Source organism: Drosophila guanche, unplaced genomic scaffold, assembly GCF_900245975.1.
Source record: "Drosophila guanche unplaced genomic scaffold, DGUA_6, whole genome shotgun sequence".
Taxonomy (NCBI): domain Eukaryota; kingdom Metazoa; phylum Arthropoda; class Insecta; order Diptera; family Drosophilidae; genus Drosophila; species Drosophila guanche.
In genome coordinates, this window is record NW_022995750.1 from 2,545,346 (window position 1) to 2,567,599 (window position 22,254).

A 22,254-nucleotide genomic window follows, 5' to 3' on the forward strand; every position below is an offset into this window, starting at 1 on the left:
CTCTCCATGCTTTTTGGGTTGTGGTTCAGGGCAATTATAAAATACACAAAGGGAATAGCCCACGCTGCCGCTGCTGCTGCTGCCATGACGACAATCAGCTAATGAAATTAATGGCAATTTCCATTGGCAGTGTGGCATGAAACTGTTGCAGCCAAACGGCAGACGCGAGTGATGCAATTCCCACAAATTTAAACCGGGGAAAAGGCACTCCACTCCCTGGGGTCGTGTCTTGGGCCCACAAAATGCTAATTAATCAGCTTTGGTATTAATTAAACGACCGCAGAATGAAGGACAAGGGACGTGGCACCAGCCACCATTAACGATATCAATAATCCCTCCTGTTTCGCCAACAGAAGCGACTCCCAGAGAGTGCTTTAACTGTGAGAGTTTTTCATCCCATTTTAAAGGAAAACTACAGCAACAGGAAATAAGCGGCAAGTGGAGGCAGAGGAAATTGTGCGGAAAATGGTGCCAATATTTATGGTTGGATTTCCTCGAAACTTTTTCTGACAGCTGATATTCATTCGTAGATAACTTGATCAAAATGCGTCACAGATAATGTGTGTGTGGCATGAACGCCTTTGATGGCATGTCGCATGCCATTTTTATGGCGTTTTTGTGATGGTTTAACACCCTGTAATTGTTCGAGTCTTTAAGGCTATCAAACTGAATTTTGGACTTGTTATCTCTATAGATATTTTCTACCAATACTACCATTTTCTACATTTTTCTTGCATCTTGCGTTCTTCCCCTTCCAGGGTACATTTGTTTATTAATACTCCACTCCGGACCATTCAATCCTCTTTAATTTACAACCTGATCCAGGAAACGTGGACACTATGGTCATCATCCAGCGTTCTCCTTCCACTCTCAATGTTATTGTCATGGTTCGTTGCTGTTTATTTTTTATCAGGGGAAAGGCGCCACTCATCCATCCATCGGGGCTCTGTGCTTGTTATTAAACATAAAAATAAATTAATAAGCGAGAGCGTGACACCCACATCCACACTGCCACATCCATACCCACTGACAGAGTCTCAATTAAGCGACAAAGTACGACACTGGCAGTTAATGTCGGGAAAGTGGGTGGAGAAAGGGGTGATAAAAGTGTGAGAAAATGGGGGAAAATAGGAAGAACTGAGTGCGCGAAATGGGTGGGAATGCAACGCAAATATTTTAACGATGTCATGTGAAGTTTTTCCACGCAAATTGAGAGGCCAGAGGAAACGGCAGGAAATGAGCAGACGGCAGGCCTGGGCCTTATCATTAAGCCAGCCGCCTGACATCCAGCAGCCGCATGTTGCAGTTACAATCACAAATGGTTATTAAGAAGCCAAAGCCAAAGCCGCAACCTGCGAACAATAAACTCCTGGCCCCCTCCACGACCAAGACTTAATGGAGATGCAAACAAGGCTGTAAAAAATAACCCCTGGAGCGGGAATTAAGTAATGAATTATTGAGTATTTCTTTATTACTCAAAAGCCAGAGGATTTTAAAAACCGAAACGAGGCAAGCCGAAAGGGGGTAAACGCAATAACAGAATTGGAAACATAACAGAAAGCAGAAACTTAATGTTGTTCCTAGAAAATACCAAAGTAAAGCTACAGAAAGCTAAGAGCTTCTAAATATATGCCTACCCAGAGGTATGTATTAAAAGTATTAAAACTCTGGCTGTTTAATATAAAAGCATAATAAAAAATGTATATCGATAAAAGTAACGATAATTATCGATATATTTTTCATATAAGCAATGAGTGTTTTTAGAATTAAGCATTCAACAAGCTCCCACATCTTCATTTGTATCCAACACAATCCTTAAACTAAACCACAAACCACAACACCCATTTTCTGAATGGACAGCCCTTATGATTTCTCTTTCTCTCTCTCCTTGACATTATCCCATTCTCCATTAACCCCTTCGAAGCTCTTCCGCTCCCCTGCTAATTTAATTGTTGAAATATAATGATAGATTCAAGCCAGAGACCGGAGATTCAATACTCGCCCACAATCATCATTCTCCTCCACCTGAACAACAGCCACTCAAACTCAAACTCAAATGTTGATGAACGCAAAAACCGCACGAACATATCTGAAGCGCCCACATGCATAAATTTTGACGAAAGGGTAGCCGCCTGTTTACAGTGTGGGGCAGGGTAAGGGGTTGAATGTTGTCCGGGAGTCTACTCTGTAAAGCCACAGCCAGAGCTCAGCGTGTGGTTGTTGCCATTGGAAATTGAGCATCCTAAACAATTGTCAATTAAATTTTCCCCTCTTTCTACAGGCCCCACGCTGTAAATGCCAAGACACGTTCCGGCATTCGATGCTTCAGAGGGGTGGTGGTGGAATTTCCAATCGGTTCACACGTCCCACCCCAACCATCTGGGGGGTGTTCCCCATCGAGAGATTCCGTGTTTCCGCACCATCGAGAGCTTCGGCACTTCCTCTCCCATTAGAACTTCGTACCTTTCCACCAAGTGGCATTCACAGACGCGTCTCTAATTTGCATAAAAAGGTAACACACACAGATGGTTGCCAGCGCACCCCTTTTTGCGCAACGCGCCACCACTTGTTGCATAGCCAATGCCAATGAAAGCAGGGGACCACAAATGGTGTGCCGTTGCATTAATTAAATTTTATAATTTTTACGCACAATTTCCTCATTGAATCTGTTCTGTGATTTGCTGGGTGGAATTCCCCTTTCTGTCATAGAATAAATTAGTCATTGATCGGCTTTTGTTTGAATTCAACATTTAGGGAGTACAAATTGTTTGTGTATTTACCTTTGCAAACCTAACAAATACTAAGGGGAATATGCCGCCTTAAATAAGCTTAAATAAACATTTTGTGCACAATATTCAATTTATGAGTGGCCAAAGATCTATAAAATATTGTCATCTCCTTTGGTAGCATATATATAATAGTTGTGTGGATTTTTCAAGTACATTTTACTATTTACTTTGCTTTATTTAATTCATTTTATTTGTTGCTTCGCACTCCGCTGCACATTCAGTCATTTTGTGGTTGAAGCTTTTAGGCTGCCAACTGAATAATGGAGCATTTAATTGTTGTTTGTGGAAAAGTGTTATTTTTTCTTTAGAGCTTGACAAAAATTGCAGAAATGTTGTGCCTTTTGTACGCCTCAAACTATGCAAACATTCAACGAATCACTCTGTCTTTTTTATGGATTGTGTGGCAGAAGAACAAATATTTATTCAAGTGTCAATTTGGAATTGAATGCTCGCTCGTGTGACGACTCACTTGTGCGGCGCATCGGCATGGGTTCCATATCAGAGGATGGACCATTCAAACATTTAATTTCCTCCTAAAAAAACCAAAATTTAATTTCGTAATTGAATGGGTTCTTTCCATGCTTCCCCTTGCTCTTTCAATACCAGTACGAATTTAATTGAAAATTTATCAGTTTGGCATTTGCATACGTGTTCGGAATTTGTGCCTTGCGTCCTCTCGTTGCATCATTTCAGTTTTACCCGAATGACATTCTTCTCTCATACATTTTTAACTGCGAAAGGCAGGAAAAAACAGCATTCTGGTCATGCATTTTTTCTCTCTCTCTGGTTCTGAAATTTTGAGACAAGCATTTCTGCACAAATTTCTCAGTGTTTATTTGCTGTAAATATTCCATCAAACAAAATCTTGTTCCCTATTGAATTTTTGGAAAAATAATTAAAACAATTGCAAGCTGGGTTTGGGTTTATTCTGGTTTAATTAAAATTCTGTTCCAAAATTTCTAAGAAATTCCGAAGCCATAATTCTTCTTCAACGAAAAAGTTAATTAAAATGAAATATCATATCCACAAAGGAACTTCATTCCTTAATTGGAAAAGTGTTCAGCATTTTCAGCAGTTACCCGACCCCTTTCCCCATGACAAACAACTTGTTAGCGAATTGTATAGCCGATCTCTAACCCCAGTCATAAATGCCAAGCGAAAATGTTCTGTGTGGCCCATAAAAGAGTACCACAGAAACTGCATCAGCACAGCACTGCATCGAGACACAGACTGAGCGAGCGATTAGTCATCTGCAAAAGCAACCGAGAGGATATTGGCTGTGTGTCCTACCTCTACATCCAGATAATTGAGTTACCCAAAATCACCACCCAATAGAGGCAGTTAATTAAGCCAGAATGCCAAAAACGTCAGTGGCTTTGGCAGCAGAAGGAAATCCAAAAACATTTTACGAATGGTAGCCCCACAGCTCAGCCGCAGCAAATCAACGCCAAATGCCAAAAATCCAATCATCTGGCATCAAAAGTTCCATCCCGTTCCCTTTCTCTCCCTCTCCCTCTCTGTCTCTCTGTTGGGGTATGCGCTCAAAAAGGATATGCGGGCTCTCGCTTAATCAGCGTGGAAGGAGGAAAATTTACCGCCAACGTCGCACAAAAACTTGCAAATTACATTTCGTTTTCGCTGCGGCTGCACCGGCATCAGAATCTGCGTTAGCGTTTTCTTTTAAGTGTGATATCTGATAGGATGCGGCCTTAATGGCGGAGATCTGATAGGAAGAGTATCGCTAATGGTGGCATGCTTCATTGGGCAGGCAAATGTTTTTGGGCTGCAATTAGGGGCCAAAGAGCGAACGAACGGGCGAGCGATGCAGCATATTCTGTGGCATTAAATTCAGTGTGCAATTAAAATTGCTGCAAAATTTGCATCCTTTCGGTTGGATAATGATAGTTCTGCGTGGTGGGGGCAGTGGGTCATCAGTGCCGGGTGCGGGTTCATCTGTGGTTCCGAAAAGTTACACCCATTTGCAGTGCAATCAGCATTTAAGCGATGGCATTTCTTTGACCAAAGAAATTCTAACAATTTCCATCAACTTTTACTGGGAAATAAGTGCGATAATTTCCCACAATTAAAAGTTGCTTAAGTTTTGAATAGCCGTAAATATTAGTCCCAATGCAGAAAGCATATAAAAATATTAAAGATAGTTTTTATAAATATTATTTCTCAATAAATAAACGAATTTAAAGATTTCCCTTTCCATGAAAAGTTGAACTCTTTTATAAAAAATAAATAAAATAATCTTTGATGCAGTAAGTTCAAATTTCGTTTAATTTACTTACCAAATATTAAAAAACAAATTCAATGAAATGTATCTGCAAATAGATAAATAAAAGAGGAAACCCAATTAATAAACCCCATTACAGTGCCATATAAGTACTTAGTTATACAGATTCATATATGTATACCCTATTAAAAATTCGTAAGGAAACAGATTTATCCCAAAACTGTCTTCGAGAGGTAAAGGTTTCCCGTCCATTTCCATCTTACTTTTTTTGCTATTTTCTTTACTTCAGGAGGATAATTAGGAAGAACTTTGTGGACTGCAAAACGGCAGACAATTTTATGCTAATGGCCAAAAGAAGTCTTAGGAATAGACCAGATGGAAGACCAAGAACAAGGCAGAGAAGAATGCCAAAATGAAACCCAAGAACAATGAGGAAGGGAAAATAAACGGAAGAGAAATTAGCAGCACAAAAAGGGGGATGAAAAAAATGTCAAAGTAACAAAGAAAAGTAGGTGGAAAAATATATATAATATTCTAAGGCTAATGGAATGCATACTGAAATTGGCAACAACAGAAGCAAGGGAAGATGGCAGATCCCAGCCGAAAAAGGATGACACTCACAGACAGGTCTAGAAGTTCCATCAACGACACGACAAGTGTGGATTGAAGTAAAGTGAATCGTGGAGCCTTGCTTCTACATCTTGAAGCAAAATAGCCTATGCCTAATGTCAGACAGCTGTTACGTTGATGATGATGCCCGGTACATTTTTGTTGTCAATTTTCATTACTTTTGATGAGGGAAAACAGCGAGAAAGGGCAAAATTTAAAGCTAAAAATTAAAAAGGTTTATAACGGAAGGCACATTTATTAATTTTTTTAGATAATTGTACAGATAAACAACCTTAAAGGGTTTTCCTCAAACGGCTTTAAAGCTAATTTGAATTCCCATGAAATATTTGAAACATATTTGAAATCTAATCCGTTGAAATTCGTTATTGAAATTCAAACTAATGTAAATTCGTGCTGTTTTGGTAATTTTGATATGTATTTAATATTTAATTCTTTCCCTTTAGTTTCAATAATTGCAGCTTAAACCCAAAATCGAATGAAAGGCATATTTTCTAGAGCCAATTAATTATTGAAAATGCAAATACGGAAACCAGAAACACATGCAAATTGCATAAAGATTTTATGGCTTGGAGCGGTTAATGGAGTCTCAAGCGTGAGATCTAAATCTCACTGCAGAGAAATGTCGGAGATTTACTCCTCCTCTCTCTCTCTCTCTCTCTCTGGTTCTCTTCTTCTCTAAGAGAGGCTGCTTGCCCGGGGTGTTCCGATTGCCACTTTTCTCTGGCTTTCTCTTTCATGATGTGGGGAAGAACTTTGTCCGAGTGAAAGTGAGATGTGTGAAAGTTTAGAGGCCAAGTTAAGTCAAGTCGAGTCAAAAGCAATGTTTAGCAAAGTTCATTAAGCACTTAACAAACAGAGCGTACGAAAAAGAGGGGACTCCTCTGTGCCTCTCCCTCTGCCGCTTCGCCAAAGAAGGTTGGAGGACCCCCCTCTCTCTCTCTCTAACGTAATGTGCTTTGGCGTAATTCAACTAAAAACTAAAACGTAACAAAGTTCTTAACAGCCAGGGTTGCCAAAGCACAGTGTTGTGTTGTGCCAGAGTTGTCTGTCCGTGTGTGCGTGTGTGTGTGTGTGCGTTTTGGGTTTTCTGTTGCATGGATGAAAATCAAATGCGGTCAGGCGACATTCCATGGGATACCCCATAGGATGAGATGGTGCTACATTTTTTGCATGTCACTATCAGTGGCTGCAAAACTGTGTATGTGCCACGGCAGCAGCAGCAGCAGCAGAAGCAGCTACAGGACACACAATGTTGCGGCTGTGGCAGGCAGAGTGGGTGCTTGCTGCCTGCATCGAAGCATGAGGGGCAGGGGCAGGGACAACGAAGTGGGGGAGAGTTTGTTCAAGCGAACATTGTTAGCCTGCGGCCAAAAGGCTTTCAAAGTTTTCGTGGTTTTGGCCTGCCAAAAAGGGTGGCAGGAAGGAAGGGCAGGCGTTGCGCTGCATCTGCATCCACGGGGCATGTGGCATGCGGGCTGCTTTGAATTATTGCCCCCCTACACCCTAAAGAGGGCAGAGTTGGGCAAGGGGGATAACTAATCGGGCAATGCTCTTTTTTCCTGAAAAAAAAGTTAATTGGCAAATGGCCAAATGAGTTCAATTTTCAAAAGTTGCCAAAGGGTAGAATGGAAGGAGTAGTCCTGTGGCATCCGTCCCCTGAATGAGAGATTTTCTGTTCATTTGATTGGAGACTGAAGTTAAGCGTAAAAGGGGAATCCTTTAAGAAATGTTTTTTAGGGAGAGATTGAAGCCAAAAAGGGAAATAGTTGTGGATTCAATTTAGGCACAAAATACAACGCTTCCACTTACGTTATTCCAGAAAACAAAGGAGGTATTAAAATAAGAAAAGTTCCCATAAGCAAAAGGATACATTTCGTCTTCAGTTACACTTAGATTTCCCAAATCATGACCGTGAAAATACTGGCTAATGGAAAATAGCTATAAAATATTCTCTTACTTTCTTATCTACTTTTAAATATTTATTTCCCACCCTTTTTATGTTCCTTATAAATTCCTTCCTTCTTTAGACTCTTTTCACATCGTTTTTAAATTAAATCATTTAAATACTCGGTGCTCTATTCACTCTCAAGGAAAGTGGCTGGAACATCCTCAAATCAGTGTGGCACCCGCCCGCTGTGCGAAAACCACTTGGCATAAGCGTATCTCATCTCTGGCTAATGTCACACATGCATCATAGATCCCACCCCAGACAGCAGGGGGTGGCGTAGAGAAAAACGTGTCCCCAGAGGGGAGGCACGGCACACGGCACACGGCACATCACTAAGCTGCAGCTAATTATGTAAATTCATTTAATGCCATTGTTAAAATGATATTTGCCTCAGGGATTTGTTGGCACAGGCGGAAACGAAAGCAAAAGAGATGTCAATGAAGGTGTGGTAGAGAAGGCAATGGAATCTCCAATGAAGTTCCCAAGATAATGTTGCCGAAAAGTTGGCTACACTCCACTCAATAATCATATGCAAAGTTACAGTTGCAGGTACCCACTTGGGGTGTGTAATTATGGGGCACATTCTCCTCACATAAGCCGCAATGTTTCTCACTTGATTACAGCAAGCAACCAATCCTTCAAAGATGTTGGAAAGATGCTCTGGAGGAGCCGCCATCTTCAAGTGTAAGTACACACTGCAGTGCACTGCTGGGAAATTTATGATGGAAAACTCCCTCTTTTCGGTTTAATGAAAACAAAGAACCCAAATGGAGGCCTACCCCAGCATAATAAATCTTCTAGTTATTGTTTTATCCCCCAGATACGAGTACAATAAAAGGTAAGCCACGGGGCGTGTTCTTGCGACTCAATTTTCTTTTGTGGAGCACACTTTAAACTTCTGTGTGTTTCCACCTTCCGCTGCCACTCGAGTGTTGCAGCCACTTGTCAGACTTTTTCGACGGAACAGCAAAACACAAGAATAAAGGTAACGAAGCATTAAATTGCGGAGGCTCAACCTAAAGTTTCTCGAGTTTATTCTTCTTGAAGACTCCAACGGAATATTTCTTATACTTATTTATATTTTTTTTTTTGTGCTTAAACTTTTCTCCGCCACTAAGCGTTATGATTATTTTTGTGATCCAAAGGTTGCAACAAGAGTGAAATTGAGGCAAAAGTTTGACTTTTTGTGGCACAAAGAACAATAATACCAAATCATTTTCAAGCTAAAATACAAACAATTAAACTTTAAAACTTCGACAACAGCGGTGGCAGCGCTATAGCCACATCCACAAAGAATTACTTATTGCCTTGGCCTTTGTTTAATTTGCTTTCAAATATAAGTAATTATTATCCTGTCTCTGTGTTGCCTAATTTTGTTGCAGCCACAAAACCAAAGCAGCACAGTGTTAAATTTCAGCACTGTGTATCTTAGTCGATGTTCTCCGCACAATACCACAATACTGGCGACTGACCAGTTGAAGCAGCAGCAAGAGCGACAGAAGGCTCTGCAGCTGGCAGAAGGCGCAAGCACATGGCCGTCCTGTCGACTCCCCCAGTAAAATAATAATAATAATAATTTACTATGAAACCCAGAAAGCCACAGGATAACATGAAGACCCTAACCCACATTCAAAACCAAAGGCCAGAAGCGCTCTCTGTTGCAGAGTCCTGTGGCAGATGGGAAGTCCAGAGTTGGCTAACCGATGGACTGGGAGGGGGTGGTGGGACTATAAAAAATAGCTTAATTAGTTGCCGCTTTTTGGATGGCAGGATAAATATTGAAGTTGTGTTGTGGCTGGCTCTGGCAAATATTTGAGAGCGAGTTTGGAATGCAGCCAAGGGATTAGAGACATATTTTTAGCCTGTAATGAATATGAGCATTCCGAAGGAAATAGTTTGTTAAATTAAAGAAATATTAAAAAATGTATAAGATATAAAACTATTGTTTCTGTGTAATGTATTAACACATTTAGTTGATACACAAAAATCCTGTCCCAACCAAACATCTCTTCTAGTTCTTTCAATCAAATTATTGCCCCATGCAACACACACAAAGACATTGCATGTTTATTTTAGAGCAATTTATTCCTCAAGCGGGGGCTGGCACTTTACGCTGTACCATAAGGATTCATATTACCCGAAAAGCGGATGCAAATTGGCTCTGTTCATTATGGAACGAACGGCATAGAGAGGCTCTCATCGCATCTGTATCTGTGTCGGCAACGGAATTTTGGGAGGCAAAAAGTATGCAGGAAGTTCAATTAATGCTGCAGCACTCTCCACTCACTCGACAACTGCAGGGGCTCCGCTCATGCCACATCCTCTCTGTTTCCATCTCTCTCTGCCTGTCTTTCTCTGCAATGGCAGTCAAGTTAAATTTGATTATGTGGTGCAGCACTCTGCAGCACATAGCACAAATCTGTTGACGTTTTACAAAACGATGTTGCCATGTTGTCGGTGGTTTCGGCTCCTGCTGCTCTTGCTCTTCCTGCTGCTGTTGAGGCAATTTTCTTGCATTTTATGCAAACACAGCCCGTCTACGAGTACGAGCACGACCCTTGCTAACCCAGAGGACAAACTAACGCAACCAACAGTTAAATGTTTTCATTTTCCATGTGCTTCTACTAGTATACTCTCAAAATGTTTATGACGCCCAAGCATCCAGCAAACACACACAAAATTTATTTAATTAAAATGTGTGTGTGCCTGCTTCCTGCTGCACTCTGCCTAGAGATTCTAATTGAATTGCTTCTACGAGAGAATAAGATGGAGAGTGCGAGTGGGAAAGGGAAAGGGCTAATATGTAGCAGATAGTGCGAAAGGGATAGTCCGTGTGAGGGTGTGTGTGTGTGCCTAGACAAAAATGTTTTGAAGCGAGAGACAAGTGTCAGGTGCTCTCTCTTCTATACTCGCCCCTGCACAGACAAAAATGCATCCAAATGCAAATTGCAGTCTCTGGTTTCTTTTTTTTCATTTAATTAAAAAGTTTTCTGGTTTTAATGCAAACAAACTGTCAGGTTGGGATCATCGCAATATGAAAATCTGCATACAAACATCATCTAGTTGACAAACATGCAGTTTTAAACCCATATGGTAAAAAGGGAAAAGCAATTCAAATTTCCATTTGAGCTGTCTATCAATGTTTGAGGTCTGGCCTCAGCATCATTAAAATGCAATTTAATAACAAAATGACACATATCAATGGAATTGTCAGAATCAATAATACGAATATGGCATTGCCATTTAGCCTGCCACTTAATTTGTGTACTTCGAGTGTCGATAAAGTTGATTGGCAGCTCATTCAGGAGAATGGCTTTGAACAAAAATATAAATGGGATCGAATATAGGAATGGGATAGCAGCAGAAGAGAAAAATCGAACTTTAGAATCAGTTAACTACAGGAATAACAAGAGGTTATTCCAAAATAGTTCTTGTTTTAAGTAAATAATTTAAGATATGTAAATGAAAACAAAAAAATTAATACGGAAGCGTAAGATAGTTATGAAATATACAAAAGCATTCCCAGAAGCCTCCTAAATAATAGATAAATATTACTAGCCGTAAAAGAATACTGGAATGCAGCTTTTAGGCGGGTGGCATCCTTGTGTAGCATTTTGCTTCAGTTCTAATTAAATAAAAGTACAGTCAAGCGGTGAGCCATCTCCTCCTGTATGCCTCCTGTATGTGCCTCTCTCTCTCTGTGTTTCCCTTGTTTCCTTGTATCTCTTTTGGACTGCGTGACTCGGCATTAATCTGCAGAGAGACTTTAGCTGCAACATTTCATCCTAACTCTCCGTCCCACTCACTCTTCTCCACTGTTTTTCGTTGTTGCTTTCATTAAAGCATAAATAGAACAAGTTGCACGGAGGACAGGACAAGGAGCGAGTGTATCTCTGTCTGCATGCTGCATGCGTACGTGCCTGCAACACCTAAATGCATGCAACAATAGTTTACCAAAGAGAGAGCGAGCGAGAGAGATGCACAGATATCAGTCAGAGAGAGAGAGAGAGAGACAGAGAGACAGAGAGAGAGAAGGAGGGAGAGGCAGACAATGCATGAAGCTTAAATTGAAATTCTTTGTTTCTTTAAGCGTCATCCTGCCTTGTGCCACGTGCCCCCTCCCTAGTGCCCCTGACTCTGGCACTGATGCTCGGCTCCCCTGCGGTACGTCTGTCTTTTTGGATGATGGAACAAAACTTTTCTGTTGCTGAGCCTTAAAGTATGCTAGGGATTTTTTATATTTAAATAGTTTTCCTCTCCGTTTGTTTGTCTCTCTCTATCACCCCACTGCAGTCTCCCCTCTCACTCTCTCTTATTCCCTGTGGATGGTTGAATGTATGAGTGAGTCAGAGAGTGAGTCTATGACATACACAATACAAACCAGACAAAATGAAAAACTTGATGGAAATACTCGTACTCGCACATTCTACAGTTAGTTGTGCATTTCCATGCAAAAGAATTAGAAATGTTGTGAATAAAATTGGAATTGCACTTTTTGTGTGTTAGTATTATCCAGAGAATTTCTAAAGGAATTAAGATTGTTTTTTCACGAATTTGTTCACTGGTTGTGAATGAAGTGATTGCAATAAATTCTTAAATGGCTATACAAATATCTCACTTTCATTTCAACATTTATTGCATTTCAAATATATACTTGGACTTATCTTCGAATTACTTTGGGTAAAATATTTAAATTATTATTTCGATAATAATATTTCCGCTATATGTTAACAAAACAATTTCCTTCTCAAATCTACCTCTTCTATTTATTTTATTCTATTCCTCTATTCTCTCATTAAATTCCCATTGTCCTTCCTCTAAAAAAAGTCGTAAACGCAGCATGAAATTACGTCTCCAATGAGTGACATTAATTACTAGGTGACTTTTCTCATTTAGAGAGATGCTCGTGTACCATCTAAAATCCCCAACAGTCGGCCATTAAAATATGCTCTCCACTTTAGTTTAGGCGTTGAAAAAGCTTCGTCGACCTGATGGTCACTTTTCATGGATAAACATCGCTCGTCACGTGATGCCATTTACCCCACCGGTGGGCATGAACACATTTAAACCCGTAGAACGTTGAGCCATCATCAGGTGGAGCTATTCGTCTAATGCCAATTTTATGATGATTGTCACTCGAGAGCGAAATAAAAACAGGGTGTTCTATTAGACAAAATGCAGTTTAAAACGTATAAATCATAAAAAAAGCACCCTCTATATATCACACTCACAGATTTTACCTTCCTCCGCACTTCGTGACACCCACACACAAACACAAAATAAAGTTCAATGAAATTAGGTCAACTCTGGCAGAGCCTCCTGACCCCTGCCCCTGGCGCTGCCGCTACCCAGTGGATTTTCCCAACAGATGGCGCGGGTGTGATAAACAGGTAAATGTAAAAATATGACTAAAGATAAGCATAAATCAGAGCATAAAGCAATTACGCAAAAAAAAAAAGCAAGAAGTAAACGAGAGAGATAGTTAGAAAGAGAGGGCGATAGCCAGCCAGGGTTACCAGGGCGGTGGTGCTAAGCACAAAACATTAATGAGACTCCCAGCAGTCACTCGGCAGCATTTATGATTGATAAATGACTAGCGGGATATGTGCAGAGGCGGGTAGGCGAAAACTAAGAAAAAGCTAAGAGAAAACTAAGGAAAAAGCCAGAGAAATCTAAGGAAATGTGGGGAGAAGGTAGAACCCAAGAAAAACACACACAAACAGCAAAAAGAAAAGGAAGGAAGCACAACTTACGTTTTCCCCGCCAACAAAATGGTGACAAATTCACGCAGCATGAAACGCAGACAGAGACAGACAGCAGACAAACAAAGAGAGAGGGAGAGGCAAGAAGATGATGCCACTTAATGTTGCATGTTAAGGTTAGATAACAGACAGAGACAGAGAGAGACACAACGACAGGTTGTTGTTGTTGTTGTTATCCCCATTACTCCTCTCTAATGAGTAACTTATTCAATTATTAATTTATTTTTTCTGCTTCTGTCCTTCTCTGCAAAGCGGAAAGTAATTTGCTTTTTTCTCGACTAATTGTTGGGGGGAAAAGTACAGTAAAACACAGTAAATAAGCGATAAAATGTCAGGGTAAAATGAATTATATTAAAGAGGAGAGGACGAGAAAGAGAGAGCTCTGAGAGCGAGTCCTGAGTGCAAAGAGACAGCTCTAATTGAGTGTAAAATTTGTGGGTTAATTGGTTTGAAAGTTGTACAGAATTTATGGGCCATGGAAAGCCCCTGACATCCCAGAGAGACAGACAGTAAGGAATAATGTGGAATGGAAGCCCCTGAAATCCCAGTGACAGAATGTGGCATAGAAGCCTCTTGTGTGAGTGTGGCATGCGGCAAAGCATTCACTTCTCTCCATGTCCTTGCGGTTCTTTTCAACACCTCAATTTTCTAGCTTGTCATGCGGTCAAGGTGTTGGATGAATCTCTAATGAAGGCAAGTTTATAATTCAGAGGCAGCAAAGACCTCGCCAAAAAGTGGGCTAAAATCCGGCTTTGTTTCAAGTGGAAAAGCGAGTTGGCAGCTCTGCCACAGAAAGAGATGGGTAATATTAATAATAACAGAAAGAGAGAGAGAGAGAGAGAGAGAGACATACATACAGTAGGAAGAGATAGAGAGGTAAATGACGCCTGATTGCACGTAAAGTGCTCTTCTGGTTACACCACAAAGTGCTCAAAATTTGTTTTTCTTAGTTGGATGATAGAATATGATTTTACTCAGGATGGAAAAACGCAAGAGGAAAGTGTGCAAATTTAAGAGGCAATAAATCATTTACTTGTCTGTATCTTGATTTAACCGGAAAACCTCAGTAAATACTTATACTTTTCCAACAAATCTACCAAAAGTTTATTCGCTTTAATCACTATTAAAACACACACAATTTCATTTACTACCACCATAAGTAGCATCTACCTCTTACAGAATAATTCTCAAAACATAACTTTACCAAATTCATAAATTTTGATGCCATAAACTTTTATTTCATAGAAATAAGTCCTGAAAATGCATGAAAATAAGACCTGACAAGTCATGAAAAAAAAAACTTGCAAAAACATCCAAATACAACCGGAAAAATCATAGAAATAAAATCCCAAATGTGATTCTTCAATGGCATGTTTTTCTGTTGGCGGAAAGAAAATTGTGTGTTCATTTTATGTGACACAAAAACACAAATAAAATAAGAACAGCGGGCCATAAATTGTACAGGCATGAACAAATTTATGGTGGGGTAAACTTTGTGTCAACCAATTTGTTAATGGAAATTCAATCGAATTGAAAAACTAAATAAATACTGAAAATGCCAAAACAGGTGCACGAGAGAGGGACTCCATAGCGAGAGAGATGACTGAATGATAGATAGAATGAGAAATGAGAGCTAGGCGGTGGAACATCAAATAAATAACGAAATATTATTCTCGTATCCAGTGAAGTTGTTTCATCACTCAATCGATTTGCAAAGATTGAAACAACAGATGTTTTGACCCTTGCAGGAAAATATCTGAAAAAATGTGCCCCTTTTTATTTACATATGTATATATGTAAATTAATGCGATTGTGGATTGATTGGCCATTTATTGGGTAGGTTTTTTCACTTTTAATTGGGTTTCCTATATCCGGAAGGAAATAAACCATATTTACAGAGTTATGGCTATGCGTGTTTTTCCTCCAGAGCTCTTTTCACCTTTCACCTTTCAGCCCTTTCAACTTTTCCATAGATTTATGCACCTTTTTTAGCTTTGCAGCGCTCACTTGGCATGGCATTCCATTTGCAATAAAAGTAATATACGATAAGCGAAATATATATTTTTTTTCTTACATATAAAAACCCAAACAAAAACTCACATACTTCATACAGAACATAAATCTCTTCAAATTGTCCCTTGAAAACAACAACAAAAAAACAAGAGTAAACCTTTTTGTCGAGGCACGCATACCTTTTGGAATTTTCAAAAGAGGAGTTAAGGGGTTGGTCAATTAGAGTTAAAGAGTGCTTAAAATGCTGCAAAAATTGAGGCTTAAGGAAGGGTTCTCTTTGCAGATTTATGTCAACAAATCAATGCCATTTCCTATCAATAAAATAATTGTTTCAACTCTTTTTTCATGCCTCAATAAAGCCTCTACTACAAAAGTTACTCTCTAATACACCATGAACAAAACGGAACGACTGACCTCTAGTTTATGGCTGACACTTTTACATTTCTTACCAAAAGCCTTCCGGTCAACAGAAGGAAAAAGGTCATATTGTTGGGATGTGAGTCGTAATTGAAACACAGTGAAAACTCAAGCTGGGAAAACCTTAACGAAAGAGTTGCGAAACTTTTGAACTTTTATATTTTATGATTTTCTTCATCGGAACGACTTTTTTCTATTAATGAAAAATATAGTCTCGTAGTTACATTTTTTGTTATTTATCCACAAAAATAAACAATTTTTTATATAACTCTCTTTTGTAGATTATTTATTGGAGCCACACACCACACACAGAGGACATTTGAACTATGAAATAACCGCAGGGGAATGTTTGCCATTTCGTGGTACGTATCCTGACCCACATATGTAGACCGGCCAAAAGGACGGTGTGTGTGGCATGGCAATGATTGGGGGCACGTACAGGTGGTGTGGTCGACTCTTGTGTTGGATTCATGTTTATGTATTTGTTGCTCTCGCAGCACTTGCGCTTTCTGTGAATGTGTCTGACAGCGGCTCAATTGGCGGCTGTTTCAATTAGGTCGCTTAAAAGCAATGTTGGGCAACGATGCCAATCACAGTCACACAGCAGGAGGATACACTCTATAAGAAACATTTAATTTAATGGAATTTCCAGAAAAGCCAGATCACACATCAATCATTTCTTATTAATTATGACCCCCAAAAACAGAGCAACAGCTGGCAGAAAATACAAACAAGGCCATAGGGTTGTTGCCTGCGGGATCCCCAAAAATACGACACACACAAATCACGAAAAATCACACAAAAGTGCAACAATTTGTGTGTGTGTGTGTGTGTTGCAATGTATAAATCAATCATACGACATGTGTGACACATAAAACAGAACGAACAAGAATAAATCCCAAAAAGATGCGCTCCACGAGGATATCCTGTAGGGGAAATAAATAAAATACGGACCCCCCAAAGTCTTATACTCCCATTTTGCCATGAGAAATACCCTTTTGCGAAAACCCCAAAAACTTTTTGTGAAATAAAAAGCCGCTTCAGACAGAAAGCTGACTGACAAACTGCAATGCGATTGCCAGCTCAGCAAAAGCGAACGACCCGCCCCCCCCCACACACACAAACACACACACACACACACAACCCCAAGACCCCACTCGACCCCCTTTCTCCCAGTGTCTGTGTCTGCCTCTGTGAACTCGTTTCTATTTGCAAAGAAAACATTTATGTAAAGTTTATATTATTAGAATTGCATGAAGACGAGTGGGCATTGGATGTGCGACTGTGTGTCCTATGTGTGCCCAGTGTTTGTTTTATAACGACTGTCGACGAGCGACATTTGCCAATATGTTTGAAGGAGAAAGAGAGAAACACATACATGTATGGGAATGGGGAGAGCAAAGGAGAGCTGTATACATATACTATATGCGTAGAATTAGAGCTGTGCAGATCCTTAGACCAGGTCCTACAAGTCTTTTATTTTATGTGTGTGCCTGTGTTTCTGTGTTTCTGTGTCTCTGGTTTCCTTTCGGAATTGCCATTTTCTAGTTCTTGTTTTTGTTCTGCAGCTGAGCACTGAAATCTCTCATCGACATTTGCCAATTTGTGTGCTGTCCTTTCATTCCCTGCAATTTCTATTTCTACGGAATTTTCTGCCTGAATTTCTATATTTTATCTGAATTTCCCTCAGGCAGGAATAGGACTTTCAATTACGAGGCTAAAAGGTAAGCTGCTAACTTGACTTAAAATACTATGAAAATATTTAAGTAGGAAGCACAAAATAGAATACCAAATTCCACAATAAAACATAGACAAATTCAAATTTAATAAGTTCTAGCAAATAAATATTGATCTATTATCTATAACCCCGTTTAAGCTGTTCGAATTTTCAATTCCCATTTTCACATTTGAGTTCCCCCTCTCCCTCTAATTTGTCGCCCATTCGTAGGTTTTCCACCTGCCTGCACTTCAATTTCTATTCATCAGGTTGCAAATCTCTTTCTGTAACAAATCTCCTTTTGGGCTCATTTCCATTTACGTGATATCCTCTCTCCCAACCAGCACACGGCCGAAAAAAGCCCCCAAAGGAACTATCTACAAAATTATTACCATTCAGGCTTCCTGCTCGGATTTCCATAGCAAACATCAACCTGGGAATAGGATGAAACGAAACGAAAGGCTAGGGATAGGAGATGGCAGATGGCAGATAGAAATAGTAGGTTTGGCAATAGTTGTTGCTGTTCCTTTCCTTTTTTTAGAGGCTTTTTGTGTGCCACGAAATATATTCGTATATATATCGATATGGTCCCAAAACAGTGCTCTAGTTCGCAGGATGTATGCATCCTTTGCCACACAACCTGATAAAAAATCCCCACACTGTACCTGAACGATTTTCGTGGGGCAGGCAGGCCAACAAAATATGTGGCCAATTATAGCGGAAAAACAGACGTTTTTATGTTACAATTCTTTCGGGTTTGCCTCTCTCTTTTTCGCTCTAATTTATGACTAGAGCTATGGCTGTGCGGGTTTTCCTTTCTCACTTTGGTCTAATCATAGGCCATAACTTAGAGGCAGCTCTTGCGGCCATTAAAGGATTGGTTTAATGGTTTTAAAATGACCGCACATAAATATATCACGTATACGTGGGCAAAACACTCTTAAATAATCTGGAATTTCTCCACTTTTCATTATGCAAAGTACCATTATTTGTGGCTACATTTCTGGAACTTTGATTGCATCCAAAACAGAAGAAAATGCCAAGTACTTTGTTGTTTTTCTTCTTGGAAATCATTGTGACAGATCATCAAGGAATCAAGAGATAGTTATCTCCCATCTCTTGGCTTTCAATTTTCCATCTAATTCTTCAGAATTTTCATTCTGACTTATTTGCAAAACATTTTGACTTCAATAGGAAGCTGGGCAGAATGGAGATGGGAACAAGGAAAATATTTTGACATTTTTCTGTTGCTCCCGTTCGCTCCGCTCTCCTCCTGTCGCTCTATCCCTCTGTCTCTCTGACAATAACATGAAAATGTGATATTTTTTGTAGAGTTTTGTTCTCTTCCTTCTTTTCTTTTTGTTGCGACAGTGGGAAAGGTCCTCCCTTTCCATCTGTCTCGATGATAGGATACCAGAAAATTCTTTTATTCCCCTTAATGTGCGCAATGGCAAAGAAGCTTATAGGAATTGTGATATATGGCAGAACTAGTGCTGAAAACACACAAAAAAACTTAAATTTCGCTAAGAAATGGAAGATTTTTAAACATTTTCATCAAGAGGATTACTGTGCTTGCATTTAAAGGGATTAAGCTTTGGTAGGAAATAATGTTTTGTTTGGCGGATATACAGTTTTATTCATTTAAAATATCTTTACTTTTGAGACTTTTTATGGTTTTATTTAAAAATCACTATAATTAATTTATAATTATTCTTTTACATTTATTTTCATTTTTCATATAATTATTTTACTTCTGTTTTAATTATTTTTATTATTTAATTTATTCTTTATTTTAAACTATTTTGCTATTTTCAGTTTTCTAATCTTTCGTATTTTTCCTTATTTTCCTTTCAATTATTGTTTCCTATATTCTCATTATCTCAAACAAAAACTGTCTTAATTTCCATTCCTAATTCCATGGCCCCATAGAAAATCATTTATCATTTTGTCATCAGTTGGTTCTTTGTTTTGCTCTCTCGCTCCTCAGCACCACATTGGAACAATTCTTCTGTTTTCCACTCAGACACTGTCGTGGCCCTAAACAAATAACTTTTCGAAGGAATTGACTGAAAAGTTTTCCAACATTAATTTGCAAAACCCAGACGAAACCCACACCCACGCACAGGAGTATCTTTTCAAGCATAAATTAAGACTTACATTTTGATGGAGCAGCGTTGGTAAAGTCCAGGAAAACACTTCAGACTTTCAGACCGACTTCAGACTAGAAAAAGATACACAAAAAGAGAAGTGAAAGAGGGTAAATATGTATATAAATAAAATTGTACGCATTATATAAAGAAAAGATAGGAGCAGCAGCAAAAATGAGGGCATGACAGACTCAATTAGTTTTATTTACCAAAGGAGAGGGCTGACTCCGCCTTCTTTTGATGCCTGGGGCGCCCACACACACGCACATAAAATATTCGTAAAATGTTTATTTTCATTAAGATTTACTCCGATCTATTCGCTGGAAATTAACGCAGTAATCTTGTTTTTTTTTTTGCACAACCTCGAAGAAAACGTTTGTATTTCTTGCTTCTTGTAGCATCTTTAATCTCTAATTTGTTGCCTAGTTTTGTGTGCGTTGCAGTGAAAGTTTTGCGTGCTTTTAGATAAAGTTTTGCAGTAGAAAACTTTAAACCAAAAGTGTGCTAAAGTGCATCAAAGTTCATGCATCTCAACGGTCCCCTGTCCCACTGCAATCGATGCTGAAACACTAGACTGAACAGAACTCAAGTGGAGAGGAATCGAGAGAGGATTGCAGCGCAGTGCAAGGGCCGAGGGTCGATTTCAGGGGGGAAGTCCTTCCACAAGACGTGACAGCAGAAATCGAAATCCAAGAGCAAATCAAATACTTGCACCAGCAGCTTTCACTCTTTCATTTTCCATTTGTCTCTTTGCTGTTCCCTCTGTCTGTATGAGTCTCTCACTCCCGCTCCCTCGCCGTGTCTCTTTCTGTGTCTCTGAGTTTTCCTTTGAGGAAAAAACTTTTCCTGGCTGGGGATTTTTCACACCCAATAAGCTGCAGGGCGCTTAGAATTTAAATGCCAAACATAAACAGCAGCAACAGCAACAAACAGCGAAAAGCCAACAAATCTTCTTATAAATAAAGAAAAGAAAATTGCTAGACGATTCGACCGTTTGATACCCATGGGGTGCGTTTTGTGTATAAATTCTCCATAAAGGAATCCTATTAAATAAAGCCTTTGGTATGCAAAAATACAATAAATATGGTGCTGGTAGGGAAACGGCAAATATTTTTGATTTGTTTAACGTTTTCTCTCTCAGGATTATTTTTCTTGATTTTAATCTCTTCTCCAACGACTTTTCTTAAACAAAATATTTCTCTGCAGCTTCTTCCTTTGCTTTTTTTAAATATCTGTCACACTCTCTCTATCCCTGCACGTCACATTCTTACTTCAGAAACCCATATGCTCCTTTTGTCTGCCAATGACCAACAGTTGTAAAAATTGCACGAGACGCTTCTGCAGCATAAAGAAGGTAGCGTGAAATTCCTGGGCAAAAGGTGTTTGCCCCACAAACCAAGAGCAGGACCATCCGTTAACCCTCTCTGTATTTTTTGTTCTAAGCTTTTGTTGATTTTGCCGTCGTCTTGCGGTAGGGGTCTAGGATCTGGGATGTGTGTCAAGTGTTGGAGCAGCAGCAGACCCTCCTCCATCTTTCGTTCCGTCTTCTGTCTATCATTTCATTTGTGGCAGGTCGCAGTCTCTCTCTTGATGTGGCAGAAGCGAGAGGCAAGCAGGCTTCTACTCTGTGTGGAATGGTTAAGTCCTTGTCGATGGATGGATGGATGGATGGGGCTTAAACAAACACGAGAGACAGACAGACGGACGGACAGATAGAAGGAAGCAAAAGGAATTGCCAGAGATATACGGGCTGTTGTACCTTGTTTTGAATATGATTTACATACTGCTAATTGCTTTGGCTCTACTAATTAGTTAGCTAGTTACTGAATGCTACTTGTGCTTCACTCCAACATGTCCTCTAATGAGATATGTGATGTGAGTTGTTGCTGTTTTTGTAATAAAATCATCTGATTGGCATTTAGCACTGGGACATTAAGGGAATATGTAAATTAGTTGCCGATGTACGCAAGTGCAACGCAACTAATTTTTTTTTTTTTTTTCTCTCTCTTCATATTTACAATCTGTTTTTAAACAATAAGTAAATTGTATAATTAATATTCAATTAACAGAAATAGCAGTTTTCCAATGAGCCCTGCTATTATATATAACATCTTTTTAGTTTGTTAAATTTATCTATCAGGGATATCGAGAATGTGGTATCTTTTCAGTCTTCTTACTTTTAGGCTATTGTCTGATAGACTTAAGGCTAAATTATTTTCGTGGTTGTGGAGTCTGTCGATGTATTTCTTACTAGTTTTCTTTATTTCTTCTTTAATGGTTGGAATATTCAGATCTTTGTGGATGTTTGCATTAGATACGTAAAACGGAGCATTGACAATTTGTCGCAAAGTTTTTGATTGGTAACGCTGAAGTATTTCAATATTTGAGTTGCTAGCAGTTCCCCAAAGCTGTATAGCGTAGGTCCAAACAGGCTTCAGTATGGATTTGTAGAGGCGAATTTTGTTTTCCAAAGTGGTTTCTGATTTTCGACTAATCAGCCAGGACATTTTTAGTGTTTTAAGTCTAAGTTGTTGACATTTTGCTTTAATGTGGTTTTTCCATGTTAATCTGCGGTCGAGATGCAAGCCGAGA

At 39.3% G+C, this 22,254-nt stretch overlaps 1 protein-coding gene across 2 annotated transcripts in view; it reads right to left on the bottom strand.

Moving 5' to 3' along the window:
- The window catches only part of LOC117586316 (furin-like protease 1), a 147,717-nt gene that overhangs the window by 74,451 nt on the left and 51,012 nt on the right, over positions 1 to 22,254 (bottom strand). For both annotated transcript variants that reach the window (XM_034276303.1, XM_034276304.1), the window contains exons 2-3: positions 19,673 to 19,736; positions 5,084 to 5,116 (exon numbers count right to left, since the gene is read on the bottom strand). The gene's annotated coding sequence lies outside the window, so the exon portion shown is untranslated. The remainder of the gene's footprint in view (positions 1 to 5,083; positions 5,117 to 19,672; positions 19,737 to 22,254) is intronic.